The 19295-nt window shown below is 46.8% G+C and overlaps 1 protein-coding gene and 1 long non-coding RNA gene across 2 annotated transcripts in view; one reads left to right on the top strand and one right to left on the bottom strand.

The window, feature by feature from the left end:
- Positions 1-19295, top strand: part of SMIM12 (small integral membrane protein 12) — a 34466-nt gene that overhangs the window by 11349 nt on the left and 3822 nt on the right. The window lies entirely within an intron of this gene.
- On the bottom strand, positions 282-19103 carry LOC310767978. Its single transcript, XR_014551131.1, has 3 exons — positions 18982-19103; positions 2928-2991; positions 282-809 (listed from the first exon to the last, which is right to left on the bottom strand). It is a non-coding gene; the product is annotated as an uncharacterized lncRNA (long non-coding RNA).

The raw sequence follows: 19295 nt of genomic DNA, 5'->3' as shown, positions 1-19295 counted from the left end.
GGAAAGTTGCCTGCATACCGAAGCCTAGGCGCGCTGAGCTCAGCGTGCCCAGACTTCGAGCTTCCCGCAGCTCTCCGCAAGCCGTGGGAGCCCGGCACTGGGCTCCCACGGCTTGCGGAGAGCTGCCTGTTCTGGGGGCTGGGGTCGGGGGAAGCTCGGGCTTCCCCCGCCCCAGCCCCGCGCCTGGGGGAAAAATAATTTCCCCCCCTTTATTCCCCCCCCCAAAACTAGGTGCGCCTTATGGGCCGGTGCGTCCTATGGGGCGAAAATACAGTACTTTGAATATTTCCTATAGACAAGCAGCTTGCTGAAGCCATTGAAATAAACAGGCTCCTTGTAAACTGTCACCTCTCTAACAGTAAACTAGAGTGGCTGAGTGTGCCTAACAGTTTGTAAGCAAAACAAAGCCACCCAAATTAAGGGGGTAGTAAATACAAAGACAGAAGACTGGAAATTTAAACAAAAACGTGAGACTTCCCCAAACAGCCTGACAAGTATTTCTGAACCTGCAGGTGTCAAACTGTGATGTATTAGTAGAGAAAATAAAATGAAATGAATGGGGTGGTTCGCTGCCTCTGATGTAGACCATGACAAGCCAAGTGGACCAATGGCCATAGAGAAAGGTAGAGCCTCTGCCTTGCATGCAGAAGATCCTAGGTCCCTGGCATCTTTAGGCAGGGCTGGGAGAGACTCCCTGCCTGAAACCCTGGAGAGCCACTGCCAGTCAGTGTGGACACTTCAGAGCTAGAGTGCAAGATCTGACGAAGTATTAGACAGCCTCCTCTGTTCTTGTGATTCTTGGACTGCAGCTGCAGAAAGACAGTTAAAGGGAAGATGTGAGCTTTGACTTTGGAAGTTTCCTTGATAGTTTCTTCCTTTCTTTTTCTTTCCAAGATTCAATTAATTGGAGCCCCCAGAGCAGAGATTTCTCCCTCCCTGCACCGCCTTTCCTAGAAGGGTCACATGGAGTACAGCTGCCCAGGGGAGGAAGGGGCGGGGGTGCCCACAAGTGCCCCCCCTTGCAGGGGAAGCTGCTGCGGAGGAGCTGACAAGGCTGTCAGGGAGGCAAGCCCCCTCGGGATCTCCCCCACTCCCAATTTCCCTGCCTCTGTGCCCCTAATTGGCTAATTAGTGCTTGCTTTGTTTCGAGCTGGTGCTTTCGGATGAGAGGCTGGGGACTCTCAGGGAAAGAGACAGATTGTCACACTGCCCTCCCACACGTTTGATCCGTCGCCTGCCCCTGCTGTGCAGAGCGCAGCAGCCGAGGAGTGTGGGGCCCAAGCCTCTCCTGCACACGCAGTAGAATAGTGTGGGGCAGTGGAGTGGTGGGACTGTAGAGTCCTGAGGGGATGGAACAAACTGCGCCGCTTCAGGGTTGCTGCCAGGGCCTCAAGTTCCTGCACGCTCCCCTATGCTACTCAAAGCTCCCCGCAAGTAGAAAATTAGTGTGCCAGGGACATAGCTGGGTTGTATCCTATTTCCCTGAGGTGCTAGCTTTTTTTACTTGCACTTTTTTTTTTGAGGGGGGTGGGGAAGAGGCATTTCAAAATAGCAACCCCCACTTACTGTGTGGAGCAGTATATATAGTTCACCCCATCAACTCAATAATTCCTCCAGCTCATTCTGCCCCATGTGTAGACAGGGCTTCAGGCAGCTATCCAGGGCACTGACTGAGGTGATAATTCTTCCTCAGGAAGAACTCTGAGGTGATAGGTTGTCTGAATGCTTTGACATGGTGTGGCGCTAATGTGTCACTATGTAAACCCTTTGCACCTCCTGAACAGGGACAGCTGATAAAATACGACTCAGGAGTCTAGTCACGCAAAACCACATGCTAACCAAATTCACCCACAAAGAGCATCCGGAAAGACCATTTTAAGAGAGCACAATATAACACAAAGAGGTGGGGGACCCTACCAGGGCCACCCACAGAACCCCCCTTTTTGTTTTAACATTGAGCTTGCTGGAAACCACAAGAGGGGAGAGTGTGCTTGAGTTCAGGTCTTGCTTGTGCGTTTCCCACAGGGGCATCTGGTGTGAGAAACAGGATGCTGGACTACATGGGCCACTGGCTTTGTTCCTGCAGGAAGTTCTTATGTCCCTTTTATTGTGCATTAACAATGATTTGTTCTCATGATGCTATCAGAGGGGTCACACATGACCGCGCTTTCAGTATTATTTGTACCTGCGACTGTTTGGGGGGCAGTCACACTGCTTCAGTGCATATCCCATTAACTTCTAGCTGGAATTTTGCAACTTTTCATACCACAAAAGGTCTGGCTTATTTTCGTCCCGCTTTTGTTGTATTATAGCCCCTCTGGTGTTAGCATAGAGGAAGTGTTGCAGGACAAACGAAAGCTATTCTATACCTGTCTGTCCAGAAGAAAACCCCATTAAAAGCCCGTGTGGTTGTTAGAGTTCAACAGCAGGGCAGTGGAAACCCAGGTTCCCATTCAGTCATTAACCTCACTGGACGGCAGTGCAGTGAGGGCAACCGCACTGGGGCAGAGACGCAAGAGCAGGGCTGGGTGCTACCCAAGGCAAATGGCTTCACCTCGCCTTGTGGGATGCCCCTACTGGATGATACATGTACAGTACACTGTGGACTTGATGCAACACAGCTTGCCCAACAAAACGCACTCCCCCCTGGGATTCTTCTGACCCTCCTAAGCAAATTGAGGGTGGCTGGGGTGGGGGGAGCATGAAGGGAAATCCCATGGCACTGGCTTCTGCTAGTGCAATGATTTAGTTGAATACAGCCCCAATACATTTAATGCACATGGCTTTCCCCAAGGAATCCTGCAAACTGAAGTTTACCCCTCACAGAGCTACTGTCCCTGGCACCCTTAACAAACTGAAGTTCCCATGATCCTTTAAAGAAGCCATGTGTTTTAAATGTATGGTGCAAACACAGCAGCTGAATCTACCTCACAGGGTAGTTGTGAAGACAGAATGTTGAGGGAGGAGAACCTTTGTGTCACTGGATGAAAGCTGTAAATATAAGAATGACAGGCTTTGGAACAGAGACGCCTTTGGCAGCCTTAGCTCATTAAGCATAGTTTTCATCAATCAAACCTGTCTAAGGTTGTGTTTGATTTAAAGAATAAGAGGGTGTCTGCCATCTACTAATTTACAAACAAAAGAAAAAGAAATAACATTTTTTATAATGCAAAAATAAAACATCTGCTGCTCCTAGATCAAAATATTTAACCATCAACCAGTCTCATAGATACATTCGTTCTACTTTGCAACGTTCCTTAAAATAAACAGGGAAATCAAACTGCACATTGGTTGGTGAAAAGCGGGTCTCCATAAAAGGCGGATCTACACGGATCCTCATGGATCCTCCACTTTTTAAAAAATAATTCCAACAAATGCAGTGTCAAATCACACCTAGAAGGCACGCCTACAAACTGGACTATAAAAAACGTGGATCCCACACTTTGCCGCCCTGCAGCACCACAAAAACATGGATCCGAGGCACGGATCCTCATGAATTCATATGATTTTTATATTGAAACAAAATGAAAACACCGTGCTACTGTAGACCACATCTTAATCTGTAGGAGGAACCAAAGAAATCACGCATCCACTGTTTCGTGGTGCCGCAATGGCGCAAAAACATGGTTAAAAAACACGGATCCTCATGAATCCTAATGATTTTTGTACTAGATCAGCCCAAATTCACTGTCAAATTACACATCATGGCCAGGGGCACAGCATCCACCACAGAAATCACAGGTCCATGGCTTCCTGGCCATACCGTGGCCCAAAAACGTGGTTTTCAAGCACGGATCCTCATGGATCCTCACGCTTTTTGCATTGGGCCAACCCAAACTCACCGTCAAATCACACATCATTCCCAGGGGCACAGCATCCACCACAAAAATCATGGATCCACGGCTTCCTGGCCACTCCGTGGCCCAAAAACGTGGTTTTCAAGCACGGATCCTCATGGATCCTCATGATTTTTGCACTATATCAGCCCAAAGTCAAAATCAGATCAAACATCATGGCCAGGAGCACAGCATGCAACACAAAAAACTCGGATCCACGGCTTTCTGGCCACTCCATGGCCCAAAAACGTGGTTTTCAAGCACGGATCCTCATGGATCCTCACGCTTTTTGCATTGGGACAACCCAAACTCACTGTCAAATCACACATCGTGTCCAGGGGCACAGCATCCACCACAAAAAACTGAGATCCACGGTTATCTGGCAGTGGCATGGCCCAAAAACGTGGTTTTGAAGCACGGATCCTCATGGATCCTCATGATTTTTGCATTGGGCCAACCCAAACTCACCGTCAAATCACACATGATTTCCAGGGGCATAGCCTGCACCACAAAAATCACGGATCCACGGCTTCCTGGCCACTCCATGGCCCAAAAACGTGGTTTTCAAGCACGGATCCTCATGGATCCTCACGCTTTTTGCATTGGGCCAACCCAAACTCACTGTCAAATCACACATCATGGCCACGGGCACAGCCTGCACCACAAAAATCACGGATCCACGGCTTCCTGGCCACTCCGTGGCCCAAAAACGTGGTTTTCAAGCACGGATCCTCATGGATCCTCACGCTTTTTGCATTGGGCCAACCCAAACTCACTGTCAAATCACACATCATGGCCACGGGCACAGCCTGCACCACAAAAATCACGGATCCACGGCTTCCTGTTCATACCGTGGTCCAAAAACATGGTTTTGAAGCACGGATCCTCATGGATCCTCACGCTTTTGCATTGGGCCAACACAAACTCAATATCAAATCACATATCATAGCCACGGGCACAGCCTGCACCACAAAAAACTCAGATCCACGCCTGCCTGGCCATACCGTGGCCCAAAAACGTGGTTTTGAAGCACGGATCCTCATGGATCCTCATGCTTTTGCATTGGGCAAACACAAACTCAATGTCAAATCACATATCATAGCCACGGGCACAGCCTGCACCACAAAAATCATGGATCCACGGCTTCCTGGTCATACCGTGGCCCAAAAACGTGGTTTTCAAGCACGGATCCTCATGGATCCTCACGCTTTTTGCACTAGATCAGCCCAAATTCACTGTCAAATCACACATCATGGCCAGGGGCACAGCCTGCACTACAAAAAACTGAGATCCACGGCTTCCTGGCCATACCGTGGCCCAAAAACGTGGTTTTCAAGCACGGATCCTCATGGATCCTCACACTTTTTGCATTGGGCCAACCAAAACTCACTGTCAAATCACACATCATGGCCACGGGCACAGCCTGCACCACAAAAATCACGGATCCACGGCTTCCTGGCCACTCCGTGGCCCAAAAACGTGGTTTTCAAGCACGGATCCTCATGGATCCTCACGCTTTTTGCATTGGGCCAACCCAAACTCACTGTCAAATCACACATCATGGCCACGGGCACAGCCTGCACCACAAAAATCACGGATCCACGGCTTCCTGTTCATACCGTGGTCCAAAAACATGGTTTTGAAGCACGGATCCTCATGGATCCTCACGCTTTTTGCATTGGGCCAGGCCAAACTCACTGTCAAATCACACATCAAGTCCAGGGGCACAGCCTGCACCACAAAAATCACGGATCCACGGCTTCCTGTTCATACCGTGGTCCAAAAACATGGTTTTGAAGCACGGATCCTCATGGATCCTCACGCTTTTGCATTGGGCCAACACAAACTCAATATCAAATCACATATCATAGCCACGGGCACAGCCTGCACCACAAAAAACTCAGATCCACGCCTGCCTGGCCATACCGTGGCCCAAAAACGTGGTTTTGAAGCACGGATCCTCATGGATCCTCATGCTTTTGCATTGGGCAAACACAAACTCAATGTCAAATCACATATCATAGCCACGGGCACAGCCTGCACCACAAAAATCACGGATCCACGGCTTCCTGGTCATACCGTGGCCCAAAAACGTGGTTTTCAAGCACGGATCCTCATGGATCCTCACGCTTTTTGCACTAGATCAGCCCAAATTCACTGTCAAATCACACATCATGGCCAGGGGCACAGCCTGCACTACAAAAAACTGAGATCCACGGCTTCCTGGCCATACCGTGGCCCAAAAACGTGGTTTTCAAGCACGGATCCTCATGGATCCTCACACTTTTTGCATTGGGCCAACCAAAACTCACTGTCAAATCACACATCATGGCCACGGGCACAGCCTGCACTACAAAAATCACGGATCCACGGCTTCCTGGCCACTCCGTGGCCCAAAAACGTGGTTTTCAAGCACGGATCCTCATGGATCCTCACGCTTTTTGCATTGGGCCAACCCAAACTCACTGTCAAATCACACATCATGGCCACGGGCACAGCCTGCACCACAAAAATCACGGATCCACGGCTTCCTGTTCATACCGTGGTCCAAAAACATGGTTTTGAAGCACGGATCCTCATGGATCCTCACGCTTTTTGCATTGGGCCAGGCCAAACTCACTGTCAAATCACACATCAAGTCCAGGGGCACAGCCTGCACCACAAAAAACTCGGATCCACGGCTTCCTGGCAACTCCATAGCCCAAAAACATGGTTTTGAAGCACGCATCCTCATGGATCCTCATGCTTTTGGAGCATCTCCACGCCCATTGTTCTGCCCAGACTCTGATGTCCAGCACCAAGGGCCTTTTGGTGGTTACCTCACTGTGAGAAGCAAAGCGACAAGGAACCAGGCAGAGGGCCTTCTTGGTAGTGGTGCCTGCCCTGTGGAATGTCCTCCCATTAGATGTCAAAGAGATAAACAGCTACCTGACATTTAGAAGACATCTGACGGCAGCCCTGTTTAGGGACGTTTTTAATGTGTGACTTTTTAATGTATTTTTATTTCATTTTTTGGGGGGGAAGCCACCCAGAGTGGCTGGGGAAACCCAGCCAGATGGGCAGGGTACAAATATATTAGTAGTAGTAGTAGTAGTAGTACTTTGTAGGATTTGATAATCTTTATAGGTCTTTTAAATTTCTAATCTATCTATATATCTATCCCCTCCCCCTTTTCCCTTTCTGTACTTCCCTATCCTTATAAAATTGAATATATATACTTATTTTTAAAATTTACGGCTCCACAGTTTTCTTGGTCGCCCCATATTCATTACCCGATCACCTATGCTGCTCATGGCCAGATCACTTTGGGGCACTGCCATGCTGTAAAAAGATTCTCATGAAGCACAGATCCCCATGGATCCTTAGGTTTTTTATGTTTGGTCACCCTGAAATCACTATCAAATCACACATGATGTATATGACCACAGAATGAACCACAAAAACCACAGAGCACAGCCAAGGAACAAACACTATATTAAATACTTTAATCCTCATGGATTGGCATGATTGTTAAATGGACTCCACCAAATTATATTGTAAGATCACACCAATGTCCATGGAATGACTGAAATACAAACACTATCTGAAATGGTTCTGCATTAGCAAGAACATTGAATTAAAATGACATTCATATTCATAGCTTCCACTGTGAAGAACAGCACCTGGAAATTTTTGACGCTGCTAAACCTCAAGAATATCCAAGGCAGAGATTGTGATGATCTTACCTGTGAATGTAAATTATCAAACCAACTAGATGGAGACCACCAAAGTAACCATGAAAAACAATCACCTGTCTCGCGTCAATTCAGCTACAAATGGTTCTGGGACAAAAGTTGGTTGCTTTGCGGGGGTGGTAATTATAAATGGAGGTTTAACTGCAAGTTTTCTTGCCAACAGATTTTGTCAGTGCAAACTTTGAAATAGGGGGTTTCCAACGTGGTGCCCATGGGCATCATGGTGCCTGCTGACAGCTTTCCTGGAGTCCACCACGTGTTTTTAGAAAAAGAACAGGATTAGTGGTGAATTGTGCCCAGCATGACTTCAGATTGTTCATAGTACATTTGATTGACTGCAGGGACATATGAAGGGGCAGCGGGGTGATGGTGCCCCGGGGTGCCATGCTGGGGGGAGAGTGACAGTACGGTCGCTGTACCGGCTGCCACTTGTGCGGCGTCCATGTGGGCTGCCGCTCTTGCGGCAACTGTACAGGCAGCCCCTCTCGCAGCGACCGTATGGGCCATATGGGCAGCTGCTCTCGCGGTGACTGTACAGGCTGCTGCTCGCGTAGCGTCCATACAGGCAGCCCCTCTCACGGCGGTCATACAGGCTGTATGGGCAGCCGCTCTCCTGGCGACCATACGGGCTGCCACACGCACAGCGGCCATACGGGCTGCCATGCATGCACAGTCCGTACAGGACATTGTGTGCGCACCCATCAGCCAGGACTTGTTACCATATTATAGCTGCCACAAAATCTATCAGCATGCCACCAGAACCAGGGAAGCCTTGCCAGTTGCAGCTCACACAGTTGAAGCGAAATAAAAGACAGAAGAGTAGATCGGGAAGAAAGTTCCCCAGGCTGCAGGAAAAGGTAACAGTAGCTCCAGCAGCTGATTCAGTGCAGGCTGCTGAGGGGTTTGACTCCTTAAGATCACCAACTGACTATGAGACACCTGGAAAGCACTCAGCCTCAGATGACCTCCACTCCATAAAGTGGGAAAGAGGATTTAACAGTGACCAATATTGATTCTTTTGATAGCAGCCCCATATTCTCAACACAAAGTGAGAAGTGTTTGGACAAATCACTGATTTGTACATCAGTTTCCCCATGGCACAACTGTACCTTCCCCACACTCAGTCTACAAACCATGGGACTTGTGGGTTCAGTTGGCAACATCCGTGTGTATGACTATGACATAACCACACTGAAAGGATCAAACTGGATAAATGATCGCATAATAGATGCCTTTCTTGCCTCCAGGGTGATAATGGCCAAAGAGCTAGGTCATGATGGAACAATTTTCCCACTTACCATACTTGCCACTTCATGCAGATATGTCAAAGATTGCCAGTGTAAGCTCTGAAGAACTGTTTGAGATTTGGAGTGCTAAAGAAAGATGTTTTGATTATTCCAGTAAATGACAGAGAAGTCCACTGGATACTGATAGTAATCATTTTTAAAAGGAAGACCATGTTCTATCTAGATTCCAAACATGGATTGAACCACTCTGTGATTGATGCAATAACATCCAATTACAGTTCATACAAAAGGATATGGCTGCCATTAGACCCTGGATTGCAAAAGAAATAATACAGTACTGTGAGGAAACCTTTTTTTAAAAAAAGTAATATTTATTAATAATTTCAAAATTACAAAAAAAAGAAAATAGAGAACAACTACAGTACATGAAAAGAGAAAAAAAAGAGAGAAAAACGCAAAAACATAAAAACCAATACAACAATACGGCAAAAAAGGAAATAAAACAAAAAACACAAATCCCGGGTTACATATCTCCAACTTCCATTTGCTTGTTTCATTGACCTCCTCACACCTCCCTTTTTGTATTCTAGTTTAGTTAATTATTTCAGCAAATTCTTTCCATCTTTCTCAATTTTTGTTAAATAATTTATCTTATCAATTTAACCTATTATTTAACTCAACAGATCCTTTCCATCTTTCCCCATATTCTGTTATTCAAATTACCTTAATTTATTTAACCTTGTCTTACCATAAAACGCCTTAAGGCTTAAAACTTAATGCTCAGTTATCCATAACTCCTGATATATTCTGCTAGAGTCATATAGTTTCCTTCTAACATTTTCCCTAATATTCATTCATTTTAGGCTAATTCCCCCAATAAAAAGTTTTCTTTATAAATTTTCTTCCAATCTTCATCCAGCGTCTCTTCTTCCTGGTCCCGGGTCGTGTCAGTCCTTACTGTCCATTCCATCTAGTCCATCAACCTGGAAGTCATATGTCCGAGGCTCTTAAGTCTCTTCCATGCCCCTTCTGCAAATCTTCTTCTTTTTGTTTATACTTGCCCTTTTCCTTGTCGATTGTTGGTCTCTTTCTTAATTTCTTCCCTTTCTCATTGGGGAGCAGATCTCTGGGGGATTCAAATCCAAAATTGTCTCCATCTCCCTTCATCAAAGCCGCCCATTCCCCACAGTTCCACTCTCCACAGTCATCAGTGTACTCCAAAAGATATTTAAAAGCATATTTCAAAGTCTCTCCAAAGTTAAGAACCTCCTCAGCTCCAGACTCCCCCTGGCCCACTCCAACTTCAATCTTCAATGACAGCGGTTTATGCTTCTGTAGGGACTCGGGTCTCTCCATTTGTAATGTTTGAGATGCGGCCACATCCTCCTCCATTATCTTCTGCACTTGCCCAGTCAATACAGGTTCATAGGTTGGTCCTTGAATGGTTTCTGTCTCAATATTCCCTGCTTGTCCACAGTTATTAACCACAACAGTCACCAAGTCCATTTTCTCATTCATCAAATCCATCTTTTCATGCATCTGTTCCAGCAAGGCATTTGTCTTGCATAAAGCAAGCACCCAAACTTCCTTCCTGCTCATACTTTATCAAAGTCAAACAAGTCTGGTCCCACGATCTTAATCTGACAGTTGTTGAGTCCTCAAGTAGACTGTAGCAACAATTTAACAGGCTCCCTCTAGAGGAAGCAATTTCTATTTGTATCCATTTCTTTAAGGCAAGTCCAGCAAAGGAAAATTACTTTCATTTTTCAGATATTTTGTTTCATTAGAATGCAAAAGGCAACATTGGAATCAGTTTATTTCTCTTCTTTAGTTATCTGTCAAAATATTCCATTCACAGTCAATGAACCTCTCCCATTATTTCTGTCTCTGACACCCCGTTCCTGTGGGAAAACCTATTTCGAAAGACAAGACAAATATTTTCAAGTGGAAATTGATGCTGTTCCTCCCAAAGAGACAAATCTTGAACGAGAGTTACATTACTGTGTCTCGATCATGCCCAGAGGGATGGAAGGATACACTAACCTATTGCTCAGATATTTTACCTTCCTTGTTCGAAGGCTGCTGGTCACTATGTTTCTTGAAGGAAGGGTGCAGGAGGCCCAGTGGTGACCTAACGTTGGTTTACTGTGAAGGAAACTGCAAGGACTGGTACCACTGCTTTCGCATAGCCATTGATTCAAAAGATCTTCCAGAGGTTTTCATGTGTCCAGACTGTCAATCCACTGTGGCCAAATAGATTTTGAAACTGTGAACTGTCATATTCCACAGGTTGGTATAATACAGCAAAATCCAAGCATATAGTTTTCATCATCATGGCAGGGATGGTCCTTTTCCATAGAATTCTTATTTATGGAGTTAGTTTTTATATCCTGCTTTTCTCTACTTTAAGAAGTCTCAAAGTGGCTAAAAATCTCCTTTCCCTTCCACCCGCACAACAGACACCTTGTGAGGTAGGTGGGGCTGAGAGAGTTCAGAGAGAAGTGTGACTGGCCCAAGGTCACCCAGCAGCTGTATGTGGAGGAGCAGGGAAGCGAACCCAGCTCACCAGATTAGAGTCCACCCCTCTTAACCACTACACCACAGAAACGTATCTCTTAAAACTCTGGAGCAAGCTGTTCAGTTCAGCCTCGTAGTGATACTGATTTGTGGAGGGAAGGTTGGTGATGAGCAAGATCTGTTCCCATTTCCCAACACAGAGACCATAGAGCAGTTTCTTTTGGGGGCTGATCCTGCAGAGTGTTTCTGTTCAGAATTTCTGTGGCAGAAATTGGCTAAGTGCCTTTATAAACATTCAGCTTCTCAAATCGAACCCCATCATGAATCTTTCAGGTGTAGCTGTTGGAGGTGGAGGGCAGAGAAGGTGCTAGTCCTTACCTCCCTCCTCCCAGCCCCATGATCCGTTGCCCAATGGGCTGAATTTCAGGGCTTTTGCATGTAAAGGGCAAGCTTGTTCTTTACTTGTTTAGATCTTTAAACTTGGGAACAGATATTTGGCTCCATGACCACAATGACCAAAAGGGTCAGCTTCTAGAGGACTGTAAAGATCATGATTGTACTTCCCCTACCCTCAGCCCTAACTCCGTTGAGTATTTTTTGTTATGAGACTGAGTGTTTGGGGCTGATGCCGTAGCATTCTTGTCTGGGGGCTTGATGGAAAAACAGAAAAGTGACCCTCACCTAACTCTCCAATGCCCTTCAACAAGAATGCTGTAGGAAATATTGCTAAGCCCAAAGGGAGGCAAGAATTTGCTTCAGCTCACCTTGTTAATGGCAGAGCAAAAGCTATGAGTGTGTCATTCTCAATCAGTCTACTTTCAGGACTGATTTTAGAACCCTCTTATATCAGGCCACATGGTCACTGGAGGTGGCCCCATCATGCAAACATGACTATCCACACAGGGACCATCTATTTTTGTTTTTTTCTGATACTGGATTTTAAGTTACAGATACATCTTTTAAAACAGCTGTCAGTATATCACACTGTATTCCACTTGCCTTCCAAAGGAACATGTGGCTCTCCCCACATAGCGGGTTAGGTTGAGACTGCTGATCCAAAGTGATCAGTAATTTTTACGGTAATTACAATCCTGCTTTCCCTTGTACCAGCTTACCTTGACTTTGGTAAGGCCTTTGAAAAGGTCCCCCATGATATTATTGCAAAACAACCAGTAAAATGTGGGCCAGACAAAGCTACTGTTAGGTGGATTTGTAATTGGTTGACGGGCTGAACCCAAAGATTGCTCATCAGTGGCTCACCTTCATCCTAGAAAAAAATGACTATTGGGGTTCCACAAGGTTCTGTCCTGGGCCTGGTGCTATTCAATATTTTTATAAATGATTTGGATGATGGAATAGAGGGCGTGCTAATCAAATTTGCAAATGACTGCAAACTGGGAGGAGTTGCTAATACACCAGAGGACAGGGTCAGAATTCAAAATGACCTGAATAGCCTAGAGAGCTGGGCCAAAACCAACAATATGGAGTTCAATAGGGAGAAATGTAAGGTACTACACCTGGATAGAAAAAATGAAATGCACAGGTGGGGGACACTTGGCTTGACAACAGTACCAGTGAAAGGGATCTGGGAGTCTTAGTCCACCACAAGCTGAATATGAGTCAACAGTGTGATGTGGCAGCTAAGAACGCCAATGCAATTCTGGGCTGCATCAATAGGAGTATAGTGTCTAGATCAAGTGAAGGAATGCTACCACACTATTCTGGTTGGTCAGACCACACCTGAAATACTGTGTCCAGTTGAAGAAGGATATTGTCAAGCTGGAACATGTCCAGAGGAGGGTGACCAAAATGTAAAAGGTCTGGAATCCAAGCCCTATGAGGAGAGAATTAGGGAGCTGGATTTGTTTAATCTAGAGAAGAGAAGATTAAGGAGTGATATGATAGCCATGTTTAAATATTTGAAGGGATGTCATGTTGAAGAGGGAGCAAGATTGTTTTCTGCTGTTCTAGAGACTAGGATGCAGAATAATGGATTCAAACTACGGGAAAAGAGATTCCACCTGGGCGCGGTAATCCAGTCAGGGAAAAAGGGAGGCATACTATGTTTAGGGCACTGTTTCCAGCCCCTTCCCCTTTTCGGGGTGAGCATAGTGGATCCTAAAAGCGGCTGCTCAGTCATGGATACAGCTGCTGAGCTGCTCAACTGCCTCATTCCTTGAGTCAGAACGACTGACCGCCCATGTGTCGGTTCATGACTAGGGGCTTCACATTCCTGCCCCCGTAGCCATTTAGTGATCGCCATGGGGGGAGGGTTTGGGGGGGTTGGGTTGGGTTTTTGGAAGATGCCTGTGCGTGAATTTGTTTTATGTGTGTAGATCAGTGCACACTGACCAACGCACAGTCTTCGCAGTAGGGCTCTGTTCTGATGGCATGAGTAGTCACGACGAACTGGTGGATCCTATCTGCTGCAGCCTTCATCTGCCTTCACAGCCGTTGTAACACACTGCTTGTTATCACCCGTCTGTTCTGCCGTTGAGGACTTCTTGGATCATTCTTTGTCTAGCTCCTTCCCTGTTATGTACTAAGCTTGGATCCTAGAACAATAGGCAAGTAGGATCCTAGAATGCAAGAACTGACTGGCTTGCATGAAAAGACCAATCAGGCTCCAGGAGGGAAGCAGAATCAGCCAGTCAGACGGGACTCATTGTGTAAATAATGTATATAAAAGCCTGAGGTTTTGGGGGAAATTCAGTCACTGTTTTACAAGCTGCAATAAAGAGCATGAAATCACTACAGGACTCTGAGCATATTTAATTTTCTTTGACCTTACCACCTTGGGTGACCCTGCTGGGAGTACGAGATTCCCAACGGCTTCGCTCACAAGGGTCATAGGAATGTGCAAGCCCACTCACCATGACAAGTGAGAGAACTGAGATAGATTGCACTGAGCCCTGGTCTCATTAGACAAAGTGTTCCACCAAAAAGGCTCTGGCTCTGGTTGAGGACAGCTGGATATGTTTTGGGCCAGGGACCACCAGTAGGTTGTTGTTAGATGAGCGTCACACTCATGGGGGTGTATTGGAAGATAATTCCCACAGATAAGAAAGGTCACAGACTGTTTAGGGCTTTAAAGATTAGCACCAAAACATTGAACCTGATTTGATACTCCACCTGGAGCCAATCCAGCTGATGAACAACCAACTGAATGTGGGCTCTCCACAAAGTCCAAGTAAGAACTCATGCATCTGCATTTTAGACCATTTGGAGTTTCTGGAGCAGTCTCAAGGGTAGCCCTGCATATCTCTCTCTCTCTCTCTCTCTCTCTCTCTCTCTCTCTCTCTCTCTCTCTCTCTCATTCTCTCTCTCACACATTTATACCCTGCACTCCCCGGCTCAGGTGTACAGCAAGTTAAAGTAGTCTAGTAGAGTGGTGCCTCGCAAGATGAAATTAATTTGTTCCGCGAGTTTTGTCGTCTTGCGATTTTTTTCGTCTTGCGAAGCACGGTGTCGGAAAAGTTTTGGAAAAGCTTCAAAAATCACCAAAGTCTTCAAAAACCTCAAAAAAGGCTACCACACCGCGTGCTACGAGTTGCTCCTCGAAGTCAAGTCGCAACTGTATTAACCGTGTTAAGAAAAAGGAAACAAACTTGCAAGACGTTTCCGTCTTGCAAAGCAAGACCATAGGGAAAATTGTCTTGCAAAGCAGCTCAAAAAACCAAAAACCCTTTCGTCTTCCGAGTTTTCCGTCTTGCGAGGCATTCGTCTTGCGAGGTACCACTGTATGCAGGTGACTACTGCATGGATCACCATGGCTAGGTTGGAAAGGGACAGGTACGGTACCGATTGCCTAACCTGACATAGATTCGAAAATTCAAGTTTGGCTACATTTGTGACCAATGCCTCCATAGAGACAGAAGCATCCAGGATCACACAGGGACTCCTGATGGCAGCTACAGGTGACTATTGCGCCCCATGAAGAGCTGGGAGCTGGCAAACCAAACTGAAATTATTCTGGCCCAGCCATTGGACGCCCATCTTTAAAGGATAGAGATTCAGCCGACTACGTTTCCTCCATCCCAGCACACCCACCTAAAAATTGGCCAATATATCCAGGGTAGCATCTGGCCAGGGCCATGAAGCAGTAGATCCATGATGTTTGTGGTCAGATCTGTGGTTATGTACAAGATATGTTAATAAAGGGTGAATTTGGGGTTCCCCAATGCAAAAAGCGTGAGGATCCATGAGGATCCGTGCTTCAAAACCATGTTTTTGAGCCATGGAGTGGCCAGGAAGCCATGGATCCGTGATTTTGGTGGTGCAGGCTGTGCCCCTGGCCATGATGTGTGATTTGATGGTGAGTTTGGGCTGATCTAGTGCAAAAAGCGTGAGGATCCATGAGGATCTGTGCTTCAAAACCACGTTTTTGGTCCATGGTGTTGCCAGGAAGCGATGGATCTGAGTTTTCTGTGGTGCAGGCTGTGCCCCTGGACATGTTGTGTGATTTGACAGCGAGTTTCGGTTCGCCCAATACGAAAAGTGTGAGGATCCATGAGGATCCATGCTTCAAAACCACGTTTTTGGGCTGTGCTCTGACCAGGAAGCCGTGGATCCGTGATTTTTGTGGTGGATGTTGTGCCCCTGGCCATGATGTTTGATCTGATGCTGACTTTGGGCTGATCTAGTGCAAAAATCATGAGGATCCATGAGGATCCATGCTTCGAAACCACGTTTTTGGGCCATGCCGTTGCCAGATGACCGTGGATCTGAGTTTTCTGTGGTGCAGGCTGTGCCCCTGGACATGATGTGTGACATGACAGTGAGTTTAGGGTAGCTCTATGCAAAAAGCGTGAGGATCCATGAGGATCCGTGCTTCAAAACCACGTTTTCGGGCCATGGATTTACCAGGAAGTCGTGGGTCCATGATTTTTGTGGTGCAGGCTGTGCTCCTGGCTATGATGTGTGATTTGACAGTGTGTTTGGGGTGGCCCGATGCAAAAAGCATGAAGATCCATGAGGATCCGTGGTCCGGAACCACGTTTTTGGGCCACGGTATGGCCAGGAAGCCGTGGATCCGTGATTTTTGTGATGGATGCTGTGCCCCTGGCCATGATATTTGATCTGATGGTGACTTTGGGCTGGTCTTGTGCAAAAATCATGAGGATCCATGAGGATCCATGCTTCAAAACCACGTTTTTGGGCCACGGTATGGCCAGGAAGCCGTGGATCCGTTATTTTTCTGGTGGATGCTGTGCCCATGGCCATGATGTTTGATCTGATGGTGACTTTGGGCTGGTCTTGTGCAAAAAGTGTGAGGATCCATGAGGATCCGTGCTTGAAAACCACGTTTTTGGGCCATGCCACTGCCAGATAACCGTGGATCTCAGTTTTTTGTGGTGGATGCTGTGCCCCTGGCCATGATGTGTGATTTGACAGTGAGTTTGGGTTGTCCCAATGCAAAAAGCGTGAGGATCCATGAGGATCCGTGCTTGAAAACCACGTTTTTGGGCCATGGAGTGTCCAGGAAGCCGTGGATCTGAGTTTTTTGTGGTGTAAGCTGTGCCCCTGGGAATGATGTGTGATTTGACAGTGAGTTTGGGTTGGCCCAATGCAAAAAGCGTGAGGATCCATGAGGATCCGTGCTTGAAAACCACGTTTTTGGGCCACGGAGTGGCCAGGAAGCCGTGGATCCGTGATTTTTGTGGTGCAGGCTGTGCCCGTGGCCATGATGTGTGATTTGACAGTGAGTTTTGGTTGGCCCAATGCAAAAAGTGTGAGGATCCATGAGGATCCGTGCTTGAAAACCACGTTTTTGGGCCACGGTATGGCCAGGAAGCCGTGGATCTCAGTTTTTTGTAGTGCAGGCTGTGCCCCTGGCCATGATGTGTGATTTGATATTGAGTTTGTGTTGGCCCAATGCAAAAGCGTGAGGATCCATGAGGATCCGTGCTTCAAAACCACGTTTTTGGGCCACGGTATGGCCAGGAAGCCGTGGATCCGTGATTTTTGTGGTGGATGCTGTGCCCCTGGGAATGATGTGTGATTTGACGGTGAGTTTGGGTTGGCCCAATGCAAAAAGCGTGAGGATCCATGAGGATCCGTGCTTGAAAACCACGTTTTTGGGCCACGGAGTGGCCAGGAAGCCGTGGATCCGTGATTTTTGTGGTGCAGGCTGTGCCCCTGGCCATGATGTGTGATTTGACAGTGAGTTTGGGTTGGCCCAATGCAAAAAGCGTGAGGATCCATGAGGATCCGTGCTTGAAAACCACGTTTTTGGGCCATGGAGTGGCCAGGAAGCCGTGGATCCGTGATTTTTGTGGTGCAGGCTATGCCCCTGGAAATCATGTGTGATTTGACGGTGAGTTTGGGTTGGCCCAATGCAAAAATCATGAGGATCCATGAGGATCCATGCTTCGAAACCACGTTTTTGGGCCATGCCGTTGCCAGATAACCGTGGATCTCAGTTTTTTGTGGTGGATGCTGTGCCCCTGGACACGATGTGTGATTTGACAGTGAGTTTGGATTGTCCCAATGCAAAAAGCGTGAGGATCCATGAGGATCCGTGCTTGAAAACCACGTTTTTGGGCCATGGAGTGGCCAGGAAGCCGTGGATCCGTGATTTTTGTGGTGGATGCTGTGCCCCTGCAAATCATGTGTGATTTGACGGTGACTTTGGGCTGATCTAGTGCAAAAAGCGTGAGGATCCATGAGGATCCGTGCTTGAAAACCACGTTTTTGGGCCACGGTATGGCCAGGAAGCCGTGGATCTGTGATTTTTGTGGTGGATGCTGTGCCCCTGGGAATGATGTGTGATTTGACGGTGAGTTTGGGTTGGCCCGATTCAAAAAGCGTGTGGATCCATGAAGATCCGTGCTTCAAAACCACGTTTTTGGGCCACGGTTTCGCCAGGAAGCCGTGGATCCGTGATTTTTGTGGTGGATGCTGTGCCCATGGCCATGATCTTTGATCTGATGGTGAGTTTGGGCTGATCTAGTGGAAAAATCATGAGGATCCATGAGGATCCGTGTTTTTTAACCATGTTTTTGCGCCCCTGCGCCCCCCCGAAACAGTGGATGCGTGATTTTTTTGATGCTTTCTACAGAGTAAGACATGGTCTACAGTATCATGGTGGTTTTATTTAATTTGAATGAAAAAATCATATGAATTCACGAGGATCCGTGTAGATCCGCCTTTTACGTTTTTCCGTGAAAAGCCTTCCACGACCTGTAGTCCGATTTTTTGTACTACAACTCCCATCAGGCCGTGTAAACAAAGCCAATAGGCATTACGTATAGTAACGGTAGTCCGAAAAGTCTGGCGGTCGCTACGATAAGGAAGGCTCCACAACCCGATGCACGTTTTACCGGGGAGTCAGAACCACTAAACTCAGCGGGGCTTACTCCTGAACAGACACGTATTGGATTGCACTCTGATGTTGCGATCCTATGCACGCTTCCCAAGATTAAGTCCCACAGGATTCCCATGGGGCTTAAAGCTGAGTAAATAACTGCAGCCTCACTACCAAAATAAATAAGGAAGTTCATTTGCAAATTTATACGGATGTAATTGGTGAAAACCCTGTGATCAATAGACTTCACTCACAACCTTATCCATTTCACTACTCCCGCCCCCCCCCCCCGTTTTTTATAGTAAATAAGACATATACATTACTCAATTAAGCAAACAAACCTCCAGGCGGTTTATATAAAATCTAAAATATTCATAATAAAATGCCGATAAAACCAACACTTTCGAAACGAAACTCAGTGGGATTTTATCTTTCAGCAGGCACGTATCCGATTGCATTAAAAACATAGATAGCCCTGTCGACCCGTTAGAAATATTAGATATCATCTGAATTATGGCAACAATTCATTAAGGTGGTGGTACGTTTGCACTGCGAGGCTGTTCGATAGAGAAATGACTTAATAGCGCCGCCGCGGAGAAGAGGTTCCGAGACTCAGCCAGCTCCGCAAGGCGGAGCCCCGATTCCAGCGGCCGTT

Source organism: Podarcis filfolensis, assembly GCF_964270895.1.
Source record: "Podarcis filfolensis genome assembly, chromosome: 8".
NCBI classification, from domain to species: Eukaryota; Metazoa; Chordata; class Lepidosauria; order Squamata; family Lacertidae; genus Podarcis; species Podarcis filfolensis.
This window is presented reverse-complemented; position numbering and strand designations above follow the sequence as displayed.